A 23,239-nucleotide genomic window follows, 5' to 3' on the forward strand; every position below is an offset into this window, starting at 1 on the left:
CAATCCCTCCCAGCATCAGGGTCTTTTCCAATAAGTCAACTCTTTGCATGAGGTGGCCAAAGTACTGGAGTTTCAGCTTCAGCATCAGTCCTTCCAATGAACACCCAGGACTAATCTCCTTTAGGATGGACTGGTTGGATCTCCTTGCAGTCCAAGGGACTCTCAAGAGTCTTCTCCAACACCACAGTTGAAAAGCATCAATTCTTCGGTGCTCAGCTTTCTTCACAGTCCAACTCTCACATCCATACATGACCACAGGAAAAACCATAGCCTTGACTATACAGACCTTTGTTGGCAAAGTAATATCTCTGCTTTTTAATATGCTGTCTAAGTTGGTCAAAACTTTCCTTCCAAGGAGTAAGCATCTTTTAATTTCATGGCTGCAGTCACCATCTGCAGTGATTTTGGAGCCCACAAAAATAAAATCTGACACTGTTTCCACTGTTTCCCCATCTATTTGCCATGAGGTGATGGGACCGGATGCCATAATCTTCATTTTCTGAATGTTGAGCTTTAAGCCAACTTTTTCACTCTCCTCTTTCATTTTCATCAAGAGGCTTTTGAGTTCCTCTTCACTTTCTGCCATAAGGGTGGTGTCATCTGCATATCTGAGGTTATTGATATTTCTCCCGGCCATCTTGATTCCAGCTTGTGCTTATTCCAGCCCAGCATTTCTCATGATGTACTCTGTATAGAAGTTAAACAAGCAGGGTGACAATTTACAACCTTGACGTACTCCTTTTCCTATTTGGAACCAGTCTGTTGTTCCATGTCCAGTTCTAACTGTTGCTTCCTGACCTGCATATATGTTTCTCAAGAGGCAGGTCAGGTGGTCTGGTATTCCCATTTCTTCCAGAATTTTCCACAGTTTATTGTGATCTACACAGTCAAAGGCTTTGGCATAGTCAGTAAAGCAGAAATATGTTTTTTTGGAACTCTTGCTTTTTGATGATCCAGCGGATGTTGGCAATTTGATCTCTGGTTCCTCTGCCTTTTCTAAAACCAGCTTGAACATCTGGAAATTTATGGTTCACGTATTGCTGAAGCCTGGCTTGGAGAATTTTGAGCATTACTTTACTAGCATGTGAGATGAGTGCAATTGTGTGGTAGTTTGAACATTCTTTGGCGTTGCATTTCTTTGGTATTGGAATGAAAACTGACCTTTTCCAGTCCTGTGAGCACTGCTGAGTTTTCCAAATGTGCTGGCATATTGAGTGCAGCACTTTCACAGCATCATCTTTCAGAATTTGAAATAGCTTAACTGTAATTCCATCACCTCCACTAGCTTTGTTCGTAGTGATGCTTTCTAAGGCCCACTTGACTTCACATTCCAGGATGTCTAGCTCTAGGTGAGATAAGGCATATGTATTCCTTGATAAACATCAGCCTGTCCTATGCGATAGGAGAAGCATTGAAGAGTGCAAATTTTCTTTTTCTTTTTTTTTAAATTTTATTTTATTTTTAGACTTTACAATATTGTATTGGTTTTGCCAAATATCGAAGTGAATCTGCCACAAGTATACATGTGTTCCCCATCCTGAACCCTCCTCCCTCCCCATTGCAAATTTTCAATGTTGTTATTTCTACCAGAGCATCTGAGAAGGCTTTATGAAGGAGGTAATATTTGGGCTGGGCCTCAAAGGACAAATAGCTGGCACATCACCAAAAAAAGCATGAAACTGTTGAGAAGGTGTGAAACTCTTGGCAGTAATTCCTAATGAGCCCGACTTTGCTGTGTCCAGCTTTTTTCTAGGAAAAAGTCTAATGTTGGTGAAGGAGCATATTTTCCCTAAGATCATAAGCATTCTTTTACTGATTTTAAGATGGGATGGAAGGTAATTAAAGTAACTACAGACCTGGCCAGGTACCTCCCTACTGCCCTGAATAGACCATGCTTTATGTATGATTTTCCTAGCACTCTCTAAGATTACACAGTTTATTACTGAATTTGGGGATTTAAGTTCTGTATTAATGCCTATGCTGCTGCTGCTAAGTCGTTTCAGTCGTGTCCGACTCTGGGCGACCCCATAGATGGCAGTCAACCAGGCTCCTCCATCCCTGGGATTCTCCAGGCAAGAACACTGGAGTGTGTTGCCATTTCCTTCTCCAATGCATGAAAGTGAAAAGTGAAAGTGAAGTTGCTCAGTCGTATCCGACTCTTAGCGACCCCATGGACTGCAGCCTACCAGGCTCCTCCATCCATGGGATTTTCCAGGCAAGAGTACTGGAGTGGGATGCCATTGCTTTCTCCGAATGCCTATAGTATATTATTAAGATGATTAGTTATATGACAACCTTAGACTAGAGAGTGGCAAGCAGATTTAGCTTGCTAAAGTTCACCAGATCAGAGTGCTAAGAAAATACAGGGCAGATAGGACTTGGCCAAAAATCCCAGGTTCTTGATTTAAAAGCTGTGTAACATTAGTTAAGTCATTTGACCTCTTCATGCCTCAAATTTCCCCATTTAAAAAGATAGGCATAGTAATAGTTCCTACTTCAGGATGAAAGAATAGTGGAAAGCACTTAGCAAAAGAATTATCTGTTATTATAATAAAAACGTTCCAGAACTTTTTTCAGTACAGAAATACAGTAAGTCAGTGGTTCCCAGCCATGGGACCGTTGTGAATCAGTATCGTTTGGGTCCAGTTAGAAAAGTGAAAATCCGTGGACACGTCCACAGACCTAGTACATCATCTGCACACCTGGGCTTTGGACTTTGTGTTTTTTGGTAGGAACCCCCAAATTTAGGAACCCTTGCTCTTGGGCTGAGTAGCATTTTGGTCTTTTTTTTTTTTTTTTTTTTTAACCTCTTCTTTGCTATACAGTATTTTGAACACTGGCCGTTGGTATTTGTTGAGCCTGTGAACTCTTCAGGTTTTAATCCTAGAGATCATTGTGTAACTTTTCACTCCTGTGCCTTCCTTTCCTTTCTCTTTTTCCTCCTTTCCTCATCCCCCACACCTCCACCCTGTATTGAATTTTTAGACTTTTGGGTTAACTACCTTCTGGACAGCCTAGTTCTCATGCCCTCCCCTCCCCTTAAATAGATTTTTAAAGGAAACTTTGTGAAGGCAGACGTTTGGCATGTTCAGTTTAGTTTCTAAAAAAAAATAGAATTCAATTTTTTTTATCCTTTACAGAAATGACTACAGGAAATGATTCTAAAATAACTGATATTCCCCTTGTTAAAACTGAGGTTGTGTTTGGATGGATTCCAGCATATGTTCATTTTCCTTGGGTGAGGGTGGGGGGAGATATGGAGAGTGTTCTCCATGCCAAAAGACACAAATTGTAAACCCTCAGACCCAAGAGTGCCTTTCATATGGTGGCAGTTATTTGGCATATTGTAAAATGTAGCCTGGAGATTTAATATATAAAATGTTTACTGTATTTAGATCAATTAGAATATTCCTTTTAACTTTCGTGTGTCCTTATTTTGGTGGAGAAAGAAACCATTATATTGCAGCAGAAGCATCCTTGCTGCTGAACTATGTTTAGTTCCTGTTTATTACATTTCATGTGGATGAGGAATATCAGCTAAATTAGGGCAGAAGTTTTGTTCAGTGCTAGATCTCCAGTATCTAGAATAGTGCCTGGCATGCTGTGAGTGTTCAGTAAAAATGTACTAAGAATGAGCTAACAATTAACCCGAACCAAAAACTGCATCTGCTGCTACCTTTACAAGCTCTTGCGAAACTTCCTCAAGAGCTTGTGAAGGTAAAAATATGTCATGTTTTTCTGATATTCAGATTGGAAGCTGCCTGCAGGTCCCATAACTCCCTGTGCTTCTTACAGATTTTACTGCATCCCATCACCAAGTCTTTGCAGGAATGGGCTGCGTCTCTTGTTTGTGGTTGAATCCACAGTGCTGTATCTGGCAGCTTTGTAGTTTCTTAGTAAATATTTGTTGAATGAATACACAGTGCTTTAAAAACTTATGTAATGCCTTCGTATTGGGTTTCATTGTTTGAGAGTCCCATGAAACTGGCCAGTAGTCTCATCCCAGTATTACAGATGATAAAACAAAAGGTAAAGAGTGTATGTTAGTTATCCCAGAAAGCCTCAGGTCATAAGTAGCAGAGCTGGGACCACAACCTCTACATCTGTTGATTTTTTCATCCCTTATTTTTCCCAGAACAGCTTTTGTTGTTGTTCAGTCACCAAGTCGTGTCCAGTTCTGTGTGACCCCATGGACTGCAGCACAGCAGGCTCTCTATCCTTCAGTATCTCCCAGAGTTTCCTCAAACTCATGTCCATTAATTGATGATGCCATACAACCATCTCATCCTCTGTCATCCCCTTCTCCTCCTGCCCTCAGTCTTTCACAGCATCAGAATCTTTTCCAGTGAGTCAGCTCTTTGCATCAGGTGGCCAGAGTATTGGAGCTTCAGCATCAGTCCTTCCAATGAATATTCAGGACTGATTTCCTTTAGGATGGACTGGTTGGATCTCCTTGCAGTCCAGGAGGCTCTCAAGAGTCTTCTCCAACACCACAGTTCAAAAGCATCAATTCTTCAGTGCTCAGCTTTCTTTATAGTCCAACTGTCACATCCATAGATGACCACTGGAAACATCAAAGCTTTCACTAGACGGACCTTTGTCATTAAAGCGATGTTCCTGCCTTTTAATACATTGTCTAGGTTGGTCATAGCTTTTCTTCCAAGGAGCAGGCGTCTTTTAATTTCACGGCTGCAGTCATTGTCCTCAGTGACTTTGGAACCCAAGAAAATAAAATCTGCCATTGCTTCCATTTTTTCCCCATCTATTTGCCATCTGGTGATGGGACTGGATGCTGTGATCTTAGTTTTTTGAATACTGAGTTTCAAGCCGTCTCCTTCACTCTTCTCTTTCACCCTCATCAACAGGCTCTTTAGTTCCTCTTCACTTTCTGCCATTAGAGTCGTTTCATTTGCATATTTGATGCTGTTGATATTTCTCCTGGCAGTCTTGATTCCAACTTGTGATTCATCCAGCCCGGCATTTTGCATGATGTACTCTTCATATAAGTTAAATAAGTAGGGTGATGATATACAGCCTTATCGTTTGTACTTTTTTTCCAATTTTGAACCAAGTTTACTTCCGAAGAACAGTTTTTAGAACATTAGAAAGCGTCAATTCCTCCCCTTCCAAAATGTTGCAACCCTCTTTACTTGAGAGCATGACAGGGGACATTACTGTATGAAACCTTTTTAAAATTGTCATGTCTCCACAGACTTCATTGGGTGCCAGTTTCGCTTATAGATTTCAGTTGCTGGTGATGTGTAACTTAAAACACAGCCCTCATTATTTCAAATGACTTATACTCTCCTCTCCCAAATATTTTAAGATGTGAAGTTATCAATACTCTCAATCTAAGTTTTTAAAATAAAATTTCCCACACCACGAAAGTAATGTTCTCTGACATATTCTTGCCTGGTACTCCTGATCATTTTGAGAGAGAAATTTCAGAAGTATTGAATTGGCTTGGCTAATACTTCTGGAATCAGGCTCAGGAAGGACAAACTTTCCCTGTGATATTAAAACGGGGGAAAAGTGCTGACCATACATTTAAGATTCTCAGATAGTGGCAGTATCTAGGGGCACATTTTGCCAAAGACACTGGGTGAAGATAAAGAACCAGGTAGCACACAGTCAGGGTTCCCAGTAAGAAAGGATTTCAAAATCAATGAATCTGATCTAATTTATGTTTAGTCTGTCATTGAGAAAGATAATTTTGTGATTTAAGCAAGACTGTGCCAAATTTGATTAGCAGGCCAGAGTTCATTCTACCAGACTGCTAAATTTAAACTTACTGTCATTACCTTACAAATGACTTTCCAAGAGTTCCTAGAACAACACTCACTACCAAGCTTTGATTTCATTGTGAAATAGCAACAAGAATCTGATTCCTTTTGCCCTCTGTGGACATTAACCTTTAGCATCAGAGCAGAGGCACGGAAGGGGATGAATAAACTGTCAATATTGTCTTTCCTCCAGGGTCCAGCCATGGAAATAGATAGTGGGGAAGGAGCAGTTTGGGGTGGAAAAAATATGCGTTTTTTCGGGCGCCTGACTCCTGAGATGAGGCGGGACGGGGCCATTGTGTTGGCCCCGGCGGCTTACAAAGCAGGCTCACATCGTCCTTGGATGCAGCGCTTTTTTAGCGGCTTCACAGTTCCTGCCTTTGTGGTCCGGCTGCAGAGTAGGCACGGGGTGACGGGAGGGAGCTCAGTGAAGGCTGTTCAGGGAGCGATTCTGAGTTCATCACTGCCATTGTCTTCTCCTCTTCCTTACTCATTGGGCTTTCACATCTGTGGGACTCCTAGGTTTCTGACTGGCGTGGTGTGGACGCTATAGGTGAATGCTGAGAAAGAAGTGAAGAGGAGCATTGTTCGTATACTTCACTTAGAGGAAGTGAGGAAAAGTCCTGCTTACCCCCACGCTTGTATCTGGCATAAGAGATGAAGCGTTAGGATTATTTTATTTTAGTTATCGGTGACTCTCTTCTTTCCTTTCCTTCCTTCCTTTCTTTTCAAGCAATGTTTTATTAAAGCATAATGGACCTACAACACTGTTAGTTCCAGGTACACAACATAAAGATTTGCTGTTTCTGTACTTCACAAAATGATCCCACTCTGTTTCTTAATTTTTGAAATCAATCATATCTCTTCCCTGAAACTTTTGGAAGGAGGAGGCTCAGACTTGATGTCTGATCATTTAGTAGATTATTTACCGCCAACAGTGGGGTGAGCACATGTCCCTCGTCTCACCCACAGGTGGCTCACAGGTGCCAGTGTTGTTTTCTCTTGTTGAAAACCTCTTGTCCTGCTTCGAGCACTGGAGCCGTGCTGTCATCAGCAGGACAAGTACTAGGACCAGAAAGCTTTTGGCATGACAGGCGGTTTCTGTTCAAGGCACCTGCTGCCTGCTCACACTGCAGCCATTGTTTCTCCGGCAGAGCGGGTTATGGGCAGAGCCTCATCTAGTTTAGCCCAGCTTTGAGTCTCTGCTTTTCTTTCCCTGCATGCATTTCATTTTTGACAGAATACATTTCTTGTCTTGTTCTACTCGTTTTGCTAATATGAATTTAACCTGTGGTGGAGTACGTGCTGAGATGTAGTGGTGGATAGAGCAGGTGGTCACAGTGGAGCTGGTGATCTGGACTTATCCCTGCCCCACCAGCTGTGTGGCCTTGGAAGAGACATTTGATCTCTCTGGGCCGCAGTGTCCTCATTTGTAAACTGAGGACGTTGTCTTCTTAGAGTGGTGGACCGCCAGGTACCCCAGTGTTAGTGAAAGTGCTAGTTGCTCAGTTGTGTCCGACTCTTCGTGACCCTACGGACTATAGCCCACCGGGCTCCTTTGACCGTGGAATTCCCCAGGCAAGAATACTGGAGTGGGTTGCCATTCCCTTGAGATTCCACCATTGTGTTTTGTGTTTTCTGAGATGCTGGAAATATCAGAAATGGCGTGTGGCAGTGTTTACCAAGGGCTCTGCTCCTGTGAAATCTTAAGTGACATCAGGACATTTGTAATAAGTGACAGTTGTATAGCGTGGCTAGTGATAGAGAAATTTAGATGCATTAGTTAAGGGAGAGGAATAACTATGTTCTTGTTTCTTTGTGACAGGTTTGCAAAATCAGTAAAAATTTCTTGTTCCTAGAAAAGTAGTTGTTCAACCCTGGGGGTGTTATTGGACACTTGGGTTTTGAACTTCTAAATGAAGAATTACAGAGTTCAGATAAATGAAGTCTTTTTAATTTTAGCTCTTATTCTTCAGATAAAAGGAAGCCCACAAATGAGGCTAATATATTGGTATTCCATTTCTGATTTGTGTTCCTATACTGTTTAGTAAGAAAAACCTTATTTAAAAATATTCTGATTCTAAAAATGATACATATTAATTGTATAAAACTTGGAAAAACACTAAGATGTAAACACAAATATGTCTAATTCCATGATCCAGAAATAGCCATTATTGTTCATGCTTTGAAATCTTTAGATTATATACACTCAATTTGTAGAACAAAACTGGGATTACACCACAGATAGATACCTTGATATCTTGCTTTTTTCCTGCTGTGTTCCTTTTGAAATTATTTTTGCCACAGAGGTTTCAAATGAAGATGGAGATTAATGTAATATTATGCTTGGCACACTTGTGTCAGGGTCTGTGACTTACAGAAATAGAATTGTGGACCTAGTATCTGAAAATAACATGTGTTTCGTTCTCTCTTGAATCAATATTTGATGTGTATTGATGCTGTCATAACTAGTACTATCACTAAGAAAGACTTTTTAATCTGTTCTTAATTGTTCACTAATTGCTTTTATAAGATTCCCTCATTTTTCTGTTTCTGAATTCAGTGAGCCTAAGTTATTTTAGCAGTTTTTCTGGATGCCTTGATTCTTCAAGCTGGAGCATAGTAGGTAGTGTGGGCCAGGGTGCAGGTTTGGCCTGAAGCAGGATAGTTAAGTGATTCCTTTTGCCTGAACATATTATACATTTGATAATATTTATGATTCACTTGAATATTGGTTTTCATACATCATTTTCCTCTATTAGGAAATGAAAGATGATTAGTTTCTCCTTTGGGTTATTTAGCCTGTGAACTTTTCTGCTACACTATTCACTTTGCATTGAAAATACATTCTAAATCCTATACCACACTGGAATTTTTTGTGACCTTTCCCTTGTGTGTCTTTCGGTGGTGCCCTTTGAAGTCCTGAAATGCTTTTGTATTTGACTGAGATTAAATCTGGGTTTCATTTTTCTTTTTTAAAACATATTGAGCAAGTTAATTTTCTGTTTGGGTTCCTAAGGGGAATGATCCCAGCCCTCTGTGTCCCAAGAATTCAGTCCGAGCCTTGCCAGAACATTCCTGTGGTTTTCCACAGGGCAGATCAGTGTGTTCATGAAATTTTAGTTGTAGCTTGTGTTTTCTGTGGTTAATTAAAACATCTGGCTTTTAAATTTTCCACAAACAGAGCATAAGCATTTGGCCAAACCTTTTTAGTAATAATTAAACACTTCAATCCTCCCCCTCAGAATAGCCCAAACTTGTAAGGTATCTTTAGGAGACCTTATAAACTGTTGTCTCTGTTCATTAATGATTTTAAACGTTTGGACGATGCTGGGAGTTCTCCTGCCAGACATACAGTTCTGAGAGAGAGCGTGTTTGTGACTGTGAATTCCTCTAATGGATTCCGGCCTTCGCCCCCTCCAGGTTGGAGCTGCTGTGGGTGAGCTGCTGCCGTCTGTAGCCAAGCATGCTGTGGTTGGATCTGCCCAGCCGGGGAACAGAAACGTTTGCTGGATGGAAAATCCATAAAAGAAAGCTCCTGTGAAAGCCTGAGACAGACGATAACTTAAGCAAGATCAGGTTGGTATAAGATCAGAGAGGCTGGGTAAAGTGGATTGGATCACATGGGGAAGGTGGTTTTGTTATTTCATGCAGTGTTTTTGAGACAACCCTAAATAATCATTCCCAGTTATTTGAGGGATTCCTGGCCGTTGTACAAATGGCAGATAGCCTGGTAAACTTCTGTATATGGTGTATAGTTATCCTCCTTTCTTTCTTTTCCTTTCCCCTCTCCTCTGTCCCATCCTCTCTCTCTCAGAGAAGAGAGGAAGGTCTTAAGGTTAGCAAATGTACAACAAACCATGACCAGAGGTCACCTGTAATCACTCCTTGATCTTGGCTTTATTTTGGGGAGAAAGCCTGGACTTGTCCTGAGACTCTCAGAGACTTTCCCTCATGTGTGTTTCCACACTAGGAAGGGTGGATTGTGGAGACCTGCCCCATTTTGAGGGAGGCGGGGTACTTCTGTGTGTGTTCCTTTGGTTTGCTTGGCAAATTTTTACCTACTCTTAAATCTCTCTCCAAACAAAAGCTAGCAACACACTTGTTTTCAACAGTGTGTGCACTTGGTGTTGAGATACCCAGGACAAAGGAGAAGAAATGTCCTGAAAACAATAGGAATGTAACTAAATGCAAGATAGCCTCACTGAGAAGCAGGGGAAGGAAACTGCATAGCCCGCCTCACAGGTGGCAGTAAGGTGGGAAAGAATTCATTCTGAGAAAGAATGTCATACAGGGACAGACACTGAAAACACTTTGTATTCAGTGTTCAGTGGTTACACCTAATAAGTAGAAGGGAATTACAAGTAATAAGCAGAAGGGTCTGAGTCAGCGGTCTTCAGAGCCTGTGAAGCAGGGAGTGTCTGTTGGCTTTGCCCACCCAGCATCTCTTTCCTCCTTTCAATAAATCATCCGGATTTCCCCTGAGCCATCAGTCACCCTTGCTTTGTTCTCAGCCCATGTAGTCAGAGGAGGCGATGACTCCATTGCCTCTGTCTTGGGCATGTGACATCAGCTTGGCTAGTCAGGGTCACAAGGATCCGTTGTGGAGGTATGGAATTATGGAACTGTTGCAGAGAGTTTTTTCCTGTCTGTGGGTTTGTTAAGCTGGAGCTGCTAGTGACCCTCTTTGATACCATGTAGGAAGACGCTTTCTGAGGATGAAGTCAACATACAGGAGATCCGAGTAGGCTGATGGCAGAAGGGGAATGGTGCTAGGGAGACACACGCACACAGATACCCACCTTACACCCACCATGGGTGGCCCCAGACCCAGCAGGCCCCAAAGCCAGCAACTCCAGTTTCCCTCTGCCAGAAGGTTAGCTAGGTAGTTTGAATTAGGGGTTGATCACTTATATCCCAAAACATCCTGATTGGCCATACCTTTCAGTGTGAAGTCTTCGCATGAAGTGACCGTGGCTCAGCCCCTGTCCTCAGGGGCTTGCAGTGATAGGCCAGATCAGATCAGCGTTAGGCTAGCTGACCCACAGAGTGAAAGTGTGTCACCAGAGGCAGCAAAATTCTGTGGGAGTCAAAGAGATGCGGAATTATTATTCTGCTGGCTTGGGAAGAGACTAGCAGAGAGAGCTGTTATTTCACAGAGGAGGAACAGGCACATATTTAGAACTATATTTAATTCAATTACTTGCTTTTTTGAGTCTGAAAGAAAGGGAGGCTTTCCAGAGCCTATAGTTAATTGCCGATAAGGAAGATAATTTCAGAGTTTCACCAGTAGTAGAATCTTGGTATTTACTGTAAACACAATTGTTTCGGGAGCAGCCAAATGAGAGGTTTTCAAGAAGTTGTCCAGAGTTGAACACCAGAGGGGAACAGCTGCTTTTCTCACCAAAAACATGAGTTGACTTTCTGGTGTAAGCAGAATTCCAAATGCATCATGAACTTTACTGATTTGTTTCCTCTTCTCAAGGTTGGGCTTTATGATTATTACTTTGTGTTTTTTATAATTGACCTTATTTGACTTTAAAAAAATTAATAGTCTTTGTTTGGAGGAAGCCGTTATAGGTTTCAGAAAAGCTGAGCAGAAAGTGGAGTTTCCCTACTCTTTGCCCTGTTGTTATTCAGTCTCTAGGTCACGTCCAGCTCTTTAGGACCCCATGGGCTGCAGCACGCCAGGCTTCCTTGTCCTTCACTATCTCCCAGAGTTTGCTCAAACTCATGTTGGTTGAGTCAGTGATGCCATCCAGGCATCTCATCTTCTGCCACTTCTTTCTCCTCTTGCCCTCAATCTTTCCCAGCATCAGGGTCTTTTCCAATGAGTCAGCTCTTCACATCAGGTAGCCAGAGTATTGAAGCTTCTGCATCAGTCCTTCTAATGAATATTCAGGGTTGCTTTCTTTTAGGACTGACTGTTTTGATCTCCTTGCTGTCCAGGGGACTCTGAAGAGTCTTCTCCAACACCACAATTCAAAAGCGTCAATTCTTTGGCACTCAGCCTTCTTTTTTGGTCCGACTCTCACATCCGTGCATGACTACTGGAAAAATCATAGCTTTGACTCTACGAACCTCTGTCGGCAAAGTAATGTCTCTGCTTTTAAATACGCTGTTTAGGTCTGTCATAGCTTTTAAGCAAGTGTCTTTTAACTTAGTGGCTGCAGTCAACACCATCCACAATGATTTTGGAACTGAAGAATATAAAACCGGCCACTATTTCCATTGTTTCCCCATCTATTTACCATGAAGTGATGGGACCAGATGCCATGATCTTAGTTTTTTGAATGCTGAGTTTTTACTCAGCTTTTTCACTCTCTTCTTTCACCTTCAAGAGGCTCTTTAGTTCCTCTTCATTTTCTGCCTTTAGAGTGGTATCATCTGTATATCCAAGGTTGTTGATATTTCTCCTGGCATTCTTGATTTCAGCTTATGAATCATCCAGCCGGGCATTTGGCAACATGTACCCTGCATATAAGTTAAATAAGCAGGGTGACAATATACAGCCTTGATGTACTCCTTTCCCAATTTTGAACCAGTCCATTGTTCTATGTCTGGTTCTAACTGTTGCTTAATGGCCTGCATACAGGTTTCTCAGGAACCAGGTAAGATTACATCTGTCTTAATCATTACCAATGATTACTGATTGAAGGATTTATATTTTTGGTATATTATTTCAAGAATTTAAAGTGTTTTCATTAATGATTATACGAATTGAGTCTTTACACAAAGAAAGATAAATTTTATAAAACGAGTATTTTACTAAATGAAAACTGTCAATTAAAATGTCTTGGGTTTGGGGATTATAGTATGGTTTTACGTTTTATGCAAATTGGACCTTTTTTGTAATATAAAGTGCTAGGTACACTTTTGTCCTTAAGTGTGCTGTTTTTGCCTTTTGTTGGTATGGTTCTCAATGAACTGCTTGCTGTGAAGACATTAATTATATTAGAAACATAAGGGCTGCAAATTTTTATCTCTTCTTTAGTTATGACTTTGTAAAAATTGTGAATGCATAAAGATCAGAAAAGGAAAAAAGTGCTTTATTGTGATGTTTGGATTCTAGTTGGCCATTTTATTTTGTTTTCTATTAAAGTTACAATTTTGACTTTTATTTTTAATGTGAAAAAATATTAATTGTGTGTTGGTGAGATTCAGAGACATTTCTCCTCCCTGTCATATAGCTAAAAGCAGACATCTGTTATTGGACTTTATCAGATTTTAAAATCACGATTAGATTTAGAACATGTTTTCTGCAATTCCATTAGTAGGTCAAGCCCTGCCTCCCGTTTTCCAGAGGGCTCAGTTCTCCAGGATGGCTTATCTGCTTCCTGCTCTTTCTTTGTAATCTTCTCATTTCCACCTGTGTGGAGCTGACGTGTTTGTTACCTGGCTCCTTTGCTTTCCTTGCAGTCCTTTGGTAGATAAGCTCACTTCATAAGAGGACATCCACGGAGCAACATGGAATTACTCTTTTTATTTTCATTTAAGAGAAAAAACAATAGGTAAGCTTTTGTTTATTTCTCTAGGACCTGGAAATGGGTATCACGAATTTTTTAACCGAGTCACTCCTTTCAGTGTTTTCTCTTTGGTGTCCTTTTAAAAAATCCTTGTGACCTATGCACAGAATGATGAATGACCCTCTGAGGAGTGTAGTATAATATTCTAAGAGGCTGTGGCCTTGTTGGTCTTGCTTTTCTTGGGGAACTGAAACACAGTAGGGCTGAGTGAGGGTAACTTCTGAACTGCGCTTTAGTTTGAATGGAGCCTTCTGCAGTCTGAAGTTAGAGGGTTGAAGTGACTGAGCTGCTGCAGTTGGAGTTGTGGTGCAATTACATCTGTGAAGGTTCCTGCTTATTTATTATAATATGGTTGCAGATAAAGCCAAAATCAGGTCAGTGTGGTTACATTTGGTGAGGCTGGTGCAAGAATGAAGAGCATGTCTGGAACTGGCTTTCATTAGGAGAAACCACGTTCCTGTGAAACCTTTAATGAGGATGTTTATGGTAAATGTACATGTTAATAGAGTTTGGAATGTTGCATTTTTTTATTTTTTGCATGTCTTTATAATAAGGTACTAGGTTTCCTTTAAAGGTACCATACTCCGGTGACATGTAGTCAGTGGTCGTTTATTTTCGTATAATTACTGATATAAGAACAAGCAGTGGTTTCTCAGTCCCGTAATGATCTATAATGAAGGAAACATTTAATCTGATGACACTGTCCGAATATGACCTATATACATGATATGGTAACTGCTTAGAAATTCTCAAGTTTCTGAATTGATTATTACTGTTCAAAAAGAATTGATCTTCACTTATAAGCAAAAATAAGTCTGTTGGATGTTTTTGCATAGACAGTGTCCAAGCCAGTAATTTATTTTGAAAACGAATATCAACATCAGTCTAGCTTTCATTAGGAAATGCTCTATATAGTTTGCTAGTGTGTTCTTTTTAAGAATTAAAGGCAACAGTTTTTCTTACATTCTTCATGCTGCTGAGGCCTTTTGAGGACAGAATCCAGAGTCTTTGTAACTAGTCCATGCTTGGTTTCTTAAGGGTGGTTCTCTTGATGACTTTAGGTTGTAAATAGTTTGTGAGTGCTGTGACTCTTTTCTGGTGTCCGGTTCAAGTACAGTGGCAGTGCCTGGGCAGGTAAGAGACAATTAGTGGCTTTACCAGAGACTAATCTCAGAAATAGAAAGTCTGGAGTGCCAACCGTGCCTTTAGGCCCTCGATGATTCTAAAGTTGGATGAAAAATGACCACTGATCTTGAGGGAGGCATTCATTTTTGAGTGCGAAGAGATGCTGAATTAATTTTACTTGGTTCAGTGCAGTTCAGTTAAATTCCAAATGAACTTGTTAACAGTATTAACAAAGTCAACTTTGATAGTTGCTGGAGGGAACAAAATGAAGTATCCTAGGGGAGAGATAGCCAGAATAGAAGCCCTTGTGGGCGAGCTAACATTTTATTGAGCTTGTCTAGTGTGCTGAGAACTTAAGCACTTTCTCGGCTCTTGGTGGGACTGGATGGAGTGGGGAGAATCCTCACAAGCATCCTACGAGAGAGACAGTATTACCTGTTTTACAGATGAAGATGCTCTGGAGCTGAGAGATCGAATGGTTTTATCCAAGTCTCCCAGCTACTGATTTAAATTTGAATCTAAACTTGTTTCTCAAATTTCATGATATACCTGTATAAATAAAAAGCTTTGCACAGCTTACAAAGTGGTTGGTCTGTACAAAACTCTGTGTCTCTCTTTGTATATCTTCCATCGTTATTATAACTAATGAGGTAATAAAGGCCCAAAGTACTATATGAGTAGGATGCTTTGGAATTTCCAAGTAGAGAGTGGTTAACATGGATGTAGATTAATCTGGAGAAGTGGCATTTTGTTATTTTTGATAAATAAATAGGTAGGAGGTTGTCAGTGGATGGGGGTTTTTCAAGGCTTTTTTCCTGAGGAAAACACCTAATCAGACCCTCAGAGGCAGAAATAAAAATGTACAACTGTTTGGAGGTCTGTCCATGATTTTACAGCCAAGATATGTGGCCTAGCCACATGCTCAGTCAACCTGCTGTCAGCTACCTGGAGGTATCTGGTTGCTGAGGGAATCAGACACTCCCAAGCAGCTTACTTAGAAGGAAGGAAGAATGTCATCCTGGACCCCTTGACTATCCCCAACTATCCCTGACCCTGACTCTGCACTTCTTGTCTGGGGAGCTTCGAGCTTCTTGGCACTGTCTTATGGAGGCCCTGTATCAAGGTGTTCAACTTTATGATGGTTTCAGACTTCTAGTGTTTCCATCTGCTAGTATGGATAGTTGAGTACCGCTCCTGTCTCCATGGACTTTAGCCTGCAAGGCGCCTCTGTCCGTGGAATTACCCTGGCAAGAATACTGGCGTGGGTTGCCATATCCTACTCCAGGGGATCTTTCAGACCCAGCACTTGAACCTGAGTCTCTAGCATTGCAGACGGATTCTTTTACTACTGAGTCACCGGGGAAGTCCAGATAAATGTGTCCCCTCCCCAAATTCACATGGTAAAATCCTAACCTCCAAAGATGATGGTATGAGGAGGTGGTGGCTTTGGGAGGTGCTTAAGTCATGAGGCTGGAGCCCTGATTACTGCCATATAAAAGAGGCTCCAGAGACGTCCTGGCTCCTTCTACCATTTGAGAATACCGTGGGAACTCCAGCAGTGAATCAGGAAGAGGGCCCTCACCAGACGGTGGCTGTGCTGGCACCTCGAGCTGGACATCCAGCCTCCAGAACTGTGAGAAAGAATACGTTCCTGTTGTCTGTAAGCCACCCGGTCTGTGGTGTTTCACCATAGCATCCCGTGTACACTAAGGTAAACCCCCAGGAGATGGTAATCTCTCTGCCCCTACCCAGCCGTTCCTGCGGTTGTGTCTTAGACAAAGAATAGAGAAAAAAATAAAAGGTCAGCTGCATTGCACTCTTCGCGAAGCTGTGATTGCCAGCCTCCAGCTTTGATCCATGATGCTGCTGGTTTCGTTTGTAGAATCTGTGTTGTCTGGAAGAGCGTGACTTGTTCTGTGATGGGTTGATTGTCTGGCAGTTCCGTGATGTGGTTTGAGGCAAAGCAGGTCAGTTGTAATACTTACATTATATGCAGAAAAGGGACTGCTGTTTGGATTATCTTATAAAGTAGATGCCACTGGAGGGCAATTTGGTAACATATTTCAAAATTTAAAATCACCAGCAATTTCATAAATAGGTTTTGTTAACTCTGTGCCAAGATATTTGTACAGGTTTTACTCTCATAGCTTATTTGTAAAGAATGAAGGAGCTCTATTGTGTGCCAATTTGGAATTATATCATTTATATATATACACACACATACACTTGTATATATACATATGTGCATTTATCTATATAAAATGAAAAAAATCTTTTCCAAATCATGTGAATACCATTTCCTTTTGTATAAATGTTTTAATGGTACTTATATCTTGTTCTCCGTGGAAAAATATGTACTGTTATTATACCGAAAAACTTTTCTTTCTTTTCTGTATTATTTGAGTTTTCTAGCCATTTTCACTTATTCATTTTCTTTCCTTTTAAACAAGAATAAAGAGCTAGCTGGGCAGTGTATGATCATGACCATAACCATTCATTATATTTTTTAATACAGTTTATAAAACCTTACTGAATGTTTTTAAAACACTGTAAATTTCCCCCTTTTTCTTGCCTCTTTACATGTAGAGGAGATAGGTAACTTTTATGGGCAGAGTGGTAAAGTACATGCTAAGCCAGCAAATGTTCCCTTGAAAGCTTTTTAGTTAAAACATTGAGCTGAGAATGAAAAAAGAGAAAGATATTTACCAAATGTGATTTGAAGGACAAAGAATCCCATCGAGCTGAAGTGTGTCTGAAAGTGTACTCTTATGCTCAGTTTGTTTGCTTTAAATATGAGCTTTGGACTGAATTGTATTTGCTTTTCAGACCACAAGGCTGGAGGTGGCCGTGGAAGTCTCCAAAATCTGATTGCTAAATCAGGAGAGCTGTTTGCTAAGAAAGGCCTGCCTGTTTGGACTAGAAGTAATGACTGATGCACAGATAAAGCCAGGGTGCCTTTTAAGTAACTTCTGACTTCTGTGTCTAGATCTTGCTTTCCTCTTAATTAAAATCCCCCAGACAGGAGTCATAGGTCAAAGGAGGTGACTCCCCTAAACTCTTCCAGTAACAGTAACTGCTGACTCTTCTGCTGTCGGTAAGGTGCTCTGGAAACCTTTGTATCCATTTCTTTATGGTGTGACTTACCCCGGAGAAGGGATAGGCTACCCATTCCAGTATTCTTAGGCTTCCCTTGTGGCTCAGCTGGTAAAGAATCCTCCTGCAATGCGGGAGAGCTGGCTTCGATCCCTGGGTTCAGAAGATCCCCTGGAGAAGGGAAAGGTTACCCATTCTAGTATTCTGGCCTGGAGAATCCCATGACTGTGTATTGCATGGGGTCACAAAGAGTTGGACATGACTAAGTGACTTTCACTTTACCTCCTGTGGTCTTAGTTTAGATGCTGAAATTTAATAATAGAAAGATAACAATTTTTCTTTAGCATGTAGGCAGTTGTGGTGTGGAGAACAAATCCATTGTAACATCCCTTAACTGTACATATTTCAGTCTCTTATCCTTGACGTTTTTATTTTTAAAAATCTATAAAACCATGGAAATTTTTCTAGTTTCCACAATAATTTTAGTAGCTTTTTTCCCCTAAAATGATTTGATAAATAGCTCATCAGTATTACTTATTTTTGCCTTGTCTTCCTTTCTTTATATATAGCTTCTGTATTGACATCTGACCCTCTTACACTTAGTTACCACAAGAATTACACCCTCCCCCCCATAGTGGAAGGTATTTGAACCAGAGTGTAGAAATTGTAATCTGTTGGAAGGTTAATACAAAGTACATGTGTGTATGTATTGGTGTATGTATAGAATTAATGTAATTTTTTTTAAATATAGAAAAGTCTAAACAAGTTTGTCACTGTATGAGTGAGAAAAACCGATACTACCTTCAGTTAATATTCAGTTCCCAAAAGAACTTGATATTTTAAAAATTCAGGGTAACCAGTGCCTGGTATGGGGATTGGAAACTCACCTGCCTACCAGGACCTGGCAGAAAAGTAAGCAAGTGAACTGGAGCATAAGCGGGGAAAAAGGGGGCACAGTTACCACTCAGCTATTCAGGAACAAGGGCCAATGTTGCCTGGTCTTCCAGTGATCTTCTCATATTTTGAGAGAAGACGTACATTTGGATTTTTATGTGACTCCTTGCACTTTTCAGATGTTAACAGTACACTTAAAATAATTCAAACATTGTCCTCTTGGATTTTCCCCTGTGATGATCTTTGTCAGCAAGTGTTAGGATTGCTTCCTGGAGGGTAGGTGATGGGGGGAGGAGGGGCGGGCCTGAGAAGCTTGTGGCGTGGCTCTTGCCTTCTCAGAGCACACAGTGTAGATGGGCCAGAGTGATGTGGATGGTTGGTACAAGTGCTGAAGACCGCAGGAACCCTGAGGAGGTAGAAACCAACGTGAGCCATAGCATCCTGGGGAGAAGTCCTAGAGGAGCTGGGACCTGCAGTGAACCTGAGGGGGCAGCAAGGGCCTGAGGCCCAGGGCACTGCAGGGGGCCAGCGAGGGCGATGGAGGGCAGAGGCAGGTTGACAGAGAGGTTTGAGGCCTTGAGACGGGGCTGAGCATGGGAGGAGGCGGTGGAGGGCCTTGGAGCAGGTCTGTGCCCCAAAGGGGATGCACTGAGAGCAGGTGACGCTGTGATGGGGCAGCATCCTGAGCTCCGGTCCCCCCTGCCACTTGAAGGATGACGGGAGAGGCGGGACCTGAGCATGGGAGAACGAATCCTGACTTTCACAGCCGCCAAGGGGTAAGGAGCAGGGTCTCGCGTGGGGCTTTGTTCCTCTCAGTGAAGTTGACTGTTATTCTCAGGAAGAAATGGAGACACTTTTCCAAGGTCCATCCAGTCCGTCAGAAACCTTATTGACTCAGCGATCAGAACATAGCCGCATTGCTACCTTGACCCGAGCCGCCGTTCTGTTTTGCCTGAGTTCTTCCAGGGGCCTCCTCACTTCTTCCCTTGATTCTGTCCTCACTTCTGTCTCTCTCCATTCTCGGTAGAGTGATTCTGTTCAGACTCACGTCACTCTAGGACACCCTTCTGCTCAAAACTTGCAATGATTTCTTTGTCCTCACAGTAAAAGATACAAGTCCTTCCAGTTACCTGACCGACTCCGTAACAAGCCCCCTCCTTCCCTCTTGAACCTCATCACCTCCTGTTCTCCCCTGGGCTAAGTGCACTCCAGCCACACTGGCCTTTCAACACACTGAGCACATGTCTGCCTCAGGGCTTTCACGTTTGCTGTTTCTTCTTCCTGTATCCTTTCCCCCAGGCACCCACATGGTGAACTTTCTCTCTTATGTAAACCTTTGCTCAGATGTTACCGTCCAGTGAAACCTACCTGCCTACCCTGATGGTATTGAATATTGCAAACTTTCCTGCCCCTCCTCCCCAAATCCCTCTTATCCTTCTTAATTTTTTTGCTATAGAGCTTATTCTTTTATAACACATTGGCTACTTACATTTTAAATGATTATCTTCCTATCTCACTCTAACAAAAATTTGTACGGTAGGAATTTGTTTAAATATAAATTGCAGAAGGCAGGGATTTGAGGGTTTGTATTCACTTATATATCCCCATCATCTAGAATAGTTGCTTGGAGGGGAGTGGGTGCTTGATAATCACTTGTTGCACGGATGAATAAGCGGCTTTCAAGAGGCACACAACGTCTACTGGCCTCTCACGTTTGTCACTGAGAATTAAAAAAAATAAGAAGCCCTGCCCTCAGAGCACGTGGTCTAGTGGGGAGACGGCCAGGAATACAAAATATTGAGTTAATACAGTGTATCCAAAGTTCTGTGCAAACACAAGTAACAGTGCAGATAAAAGGGGAGCAGATCACTTGTCCTGCTTTACAGGTTTCATCTTCTAGAGAGGATGTGATGTACATTGAGAAGAAGAATGACCAGGATTGTGGTGATGGAGTGGAGAGGTTAGAAGTGACTGGGGAGGGATCCCAGCGGTGGGAATAACAGGATTTGGTGAATGACGAGGAGCACAGGGCTGATGGCCAGGGCTTGTAGGTGGTAATATTGTCTGTATTAAGAAAGGCTGGAAGTGGCCCCTGGAGACCCCAGGAGGGATGTGATGGAGAATGAGAAATGTGAGATAGCTCCAAGGTTTTGTATTTGGGGAGTTAGGAGGCTGCAGATACCCATGTCCTAATCAGGGAAGTTGGGAAGGAAAATGTGTTTGCAGAACAGTAGGGCAAGTGATGTGTGTATCTTATCAGACTCAGTTCCACGAGGGCGGGGATCTGGTTTAGTGACCTATCTCTAGCACCTCGAATGGTGCCTGCTAAATAGTACAGTCTCAGTAAATGTTTATGGAATTGATAAATAACATAGTTAAATATGGAGGAGGTAAACAGTTATAAGGTCAGAAATTGTTGAGGCTTAAATTGATATTAAACACCTTTAAATGATACTGGTTTTGGTATTTCTTTTAAAAAGAGCTTTGGTAATCATTTTATGGCTTACCAAATTTGGTGGACAGGCTCTTCTGTCCATGGGATTTTCCAGGCAAGAAGACTGGAGTGGGTTTCCATTCATTTCCTTCTCCAGGGGATCTTTCCCACCCAGGGATCAAACCTGGGTCTCCTGCATTGCAGGTGGATTCTTTACCAAGTAGCTCAGTTGGTAATCAGTTAGATACAGGATTTTTAAATGTTACATTTCACTGATGATATTCCTGGCCACACACCTCATTTGAATAGAAGTCTTGATTTCAGTATGTGTCTGTGCGTGTGTGTTTTATTGAAGTCTAAGTTGTCTTACAATATTAAATTAGCTTTAGGTATACAACACTTAGTGTTATTTTTTTAAACCCATTTGATATCCAGAGTTGGCAGCACAGATGAACACAGCAGTAAGTAATCCTTCATGCAAAGATATGAATGTCTGCATGAAAAGGTATACATGAAATAAGTGAGAATGTATTTTTTCACACTTGCCTTCCACTATGATAAATGTCAACTGAGTGTCCTCATGTTTTCTTGTGGTGATCTTTGTTGCAGTGCAAATTGCTTTAAAGAAAAAATAAAAATAAAAAAAAGCAGCTGAGGCTTAGTGTGCCCCATTGCCAATGACTTTTTTTGTGATTGTATTTGGTATGTGACAAAGTATTTAATAAAGGCAGTGAAAATTATATACTATAAAGAAAGTTAGTTAATTTTCAGAATAGCGAGAATTGAGTTATCAGTTTATTGTCAAGCCTCTGGCACTGGTCAGAATGAATGGAAGCAGAGCCCTGCCATAGCAGTGGTTCCAGCAGGGCAAGGGCTGACTTGTGTCCCCCCCAGGATTCCTATGTTGAAGGCCTAATCCTCAGTACTTTGGAATGTGATTGTATGTTTGGAGATAGGGTCTTTGGAGAAGCAGTTAAGTTAAAATGAGGTCATGGAGGTAGACTTTAATTTGTTATGACTGGTGTTCTTACAAGACAAGGAAATCTGGACACAGACACGTGTAGTGAGAAGCCCAGGGCAGAAAACAGCAGGAAGGCAGCGTCTAAGCTGAGGAGAGCGGCCTTAGAACAGAGCAGCTTTGTCAACACCTGGATAGTGACACCTTGATCTTGGACTTGGAGATCTCAGTCGTGTAAGCTGTGGTGGCTAGTTAGGGCAGCCCTAGCCTGGAGAATCCCAGGGACAGAGGAGCCTAGCGGGCTGCCGTCTATGGGATCGCAGAGTCGGACACGACTGAAGCAACTTAGCAGCAGCAGCAGACTAATACAGGCAGCAGCCAGGCTTGTTTAGGGAAGTGTCCTCACCATCACTTCATCCATCACCTGGTTTCAGCATCACAGTCTGGGTGTCTGGAAGAGGGTGATTCCCCGGGGCCCTGGTTATTCCCCAACAGAATGTGTCGATCTAAATGCCCATGGGATTTGCCAGGCAGCTACAGTGGTGATTCCTTGGTGTATTTATTCACTTCTGATTATTTTTGCTGGAAGCTGCCTGCCTCATCTGCGTTGCCATTTCCCTCAGAAACTCAATGAAGAGTGTGAGATGAGGCCGAGGCGCTTATCTTACAACTTTCCGTGATTTGATGTCTCATCTTCATTGATGTGTGTATTCCAAGCTTTGCAGAATGGAGGAGAGGTCTGGGAAGACGGGGAGGCTTTGTGGACGGCCGTCTTTGCTGTGAATTGGACCCTGTGTGTGAGACACCGGGGTTTCAAGCCAAGTCCGCTTTCTCAGGAGATCGTCTCTGGCATCTTGAAATTCAAGCGAAGCTTAATTTAATCTGTGGTTTTCACAGTCAGTATGTAGGCTGCGTTGCTTACAGTAGGAGTTGGAAAACCATTGGCTTCCTTTGGCCTGATTATTTGAATTTGATTTACTGGGAAATTTGAGAAGCAGAGCACCAGAGGCATTGCAGAAAACTGAAAAAAATTTCACTTCACATTCCAGTAGATCTGCTTGCACAATGAGTAGGGCAAGTGGAGTATGTGATCAATTAGGTTAAAATAAATTTGAGTTTTGTTCCATGTCTCCTGTGCTCAGAGAACACAGGGGGTGGGGACTTTCCTCTTGAATTCTTTCTTGATTGGGTTGAGAGCATCCGAAGGGCTACTGTGAAGCGTTCCCATCCTCTATAGGGTGTCCATGGTCCAGTAGGCATGTCCGATGTTAATCCACCTCTTCCCTGTGTTGGCCGGCATTTCTGAAAGATACCATAAAGAGTGCTTCTTCAAATTCCTCATTTTCATATATTTCTATTATGTAAGAGAGATGAGGCTATCATTATAAATGAGAGGAATTGAAAATCTTCTGCTTTAAGTTATGAA

At 41.8% G+C, this 23,239-nt stretch overlaps 1 protein-coding gene across 33 annotated transcripts in view; it reads left to right on the forward strand.

The window, feature by feature from the left end:
- Positions 1 to 23,239, forward strand: part of APBB2 (amyloid beta precursor protein binding family B member 2) — a 381,591-nt gene that overhangs the window by 69,997 nt on the left and 288,355 nt on the right. For all 33 annotated transcript variants that reach the window (XM_086405998.1, XM_086405977.1, XM_086405990.1 and 30 more), the window contains one exon: positions 9,207 to 9,362. The gene's annotated coding sequence lies outside the window, so the exon portion shown is untranslated. Of the gene's footprint in view, positions 1 to 9,206; positions 9,363 to 23,239 lie in introns of those variants that run through there.

This window comes from Bos grunniens, chromosome 6 (genome assembly GCF_055505025.1).
Source record: "Bos grunniens cultivar Pamir isolate PY7600 chromosome 6, Bosgru_T2T1.0, whole genome shotgun sequence".
NCBI lineage: Eukaryota > Metazoa > Chordata > Mammalia > Artiodactyla > Bovidae > Bos > Bos grunniens.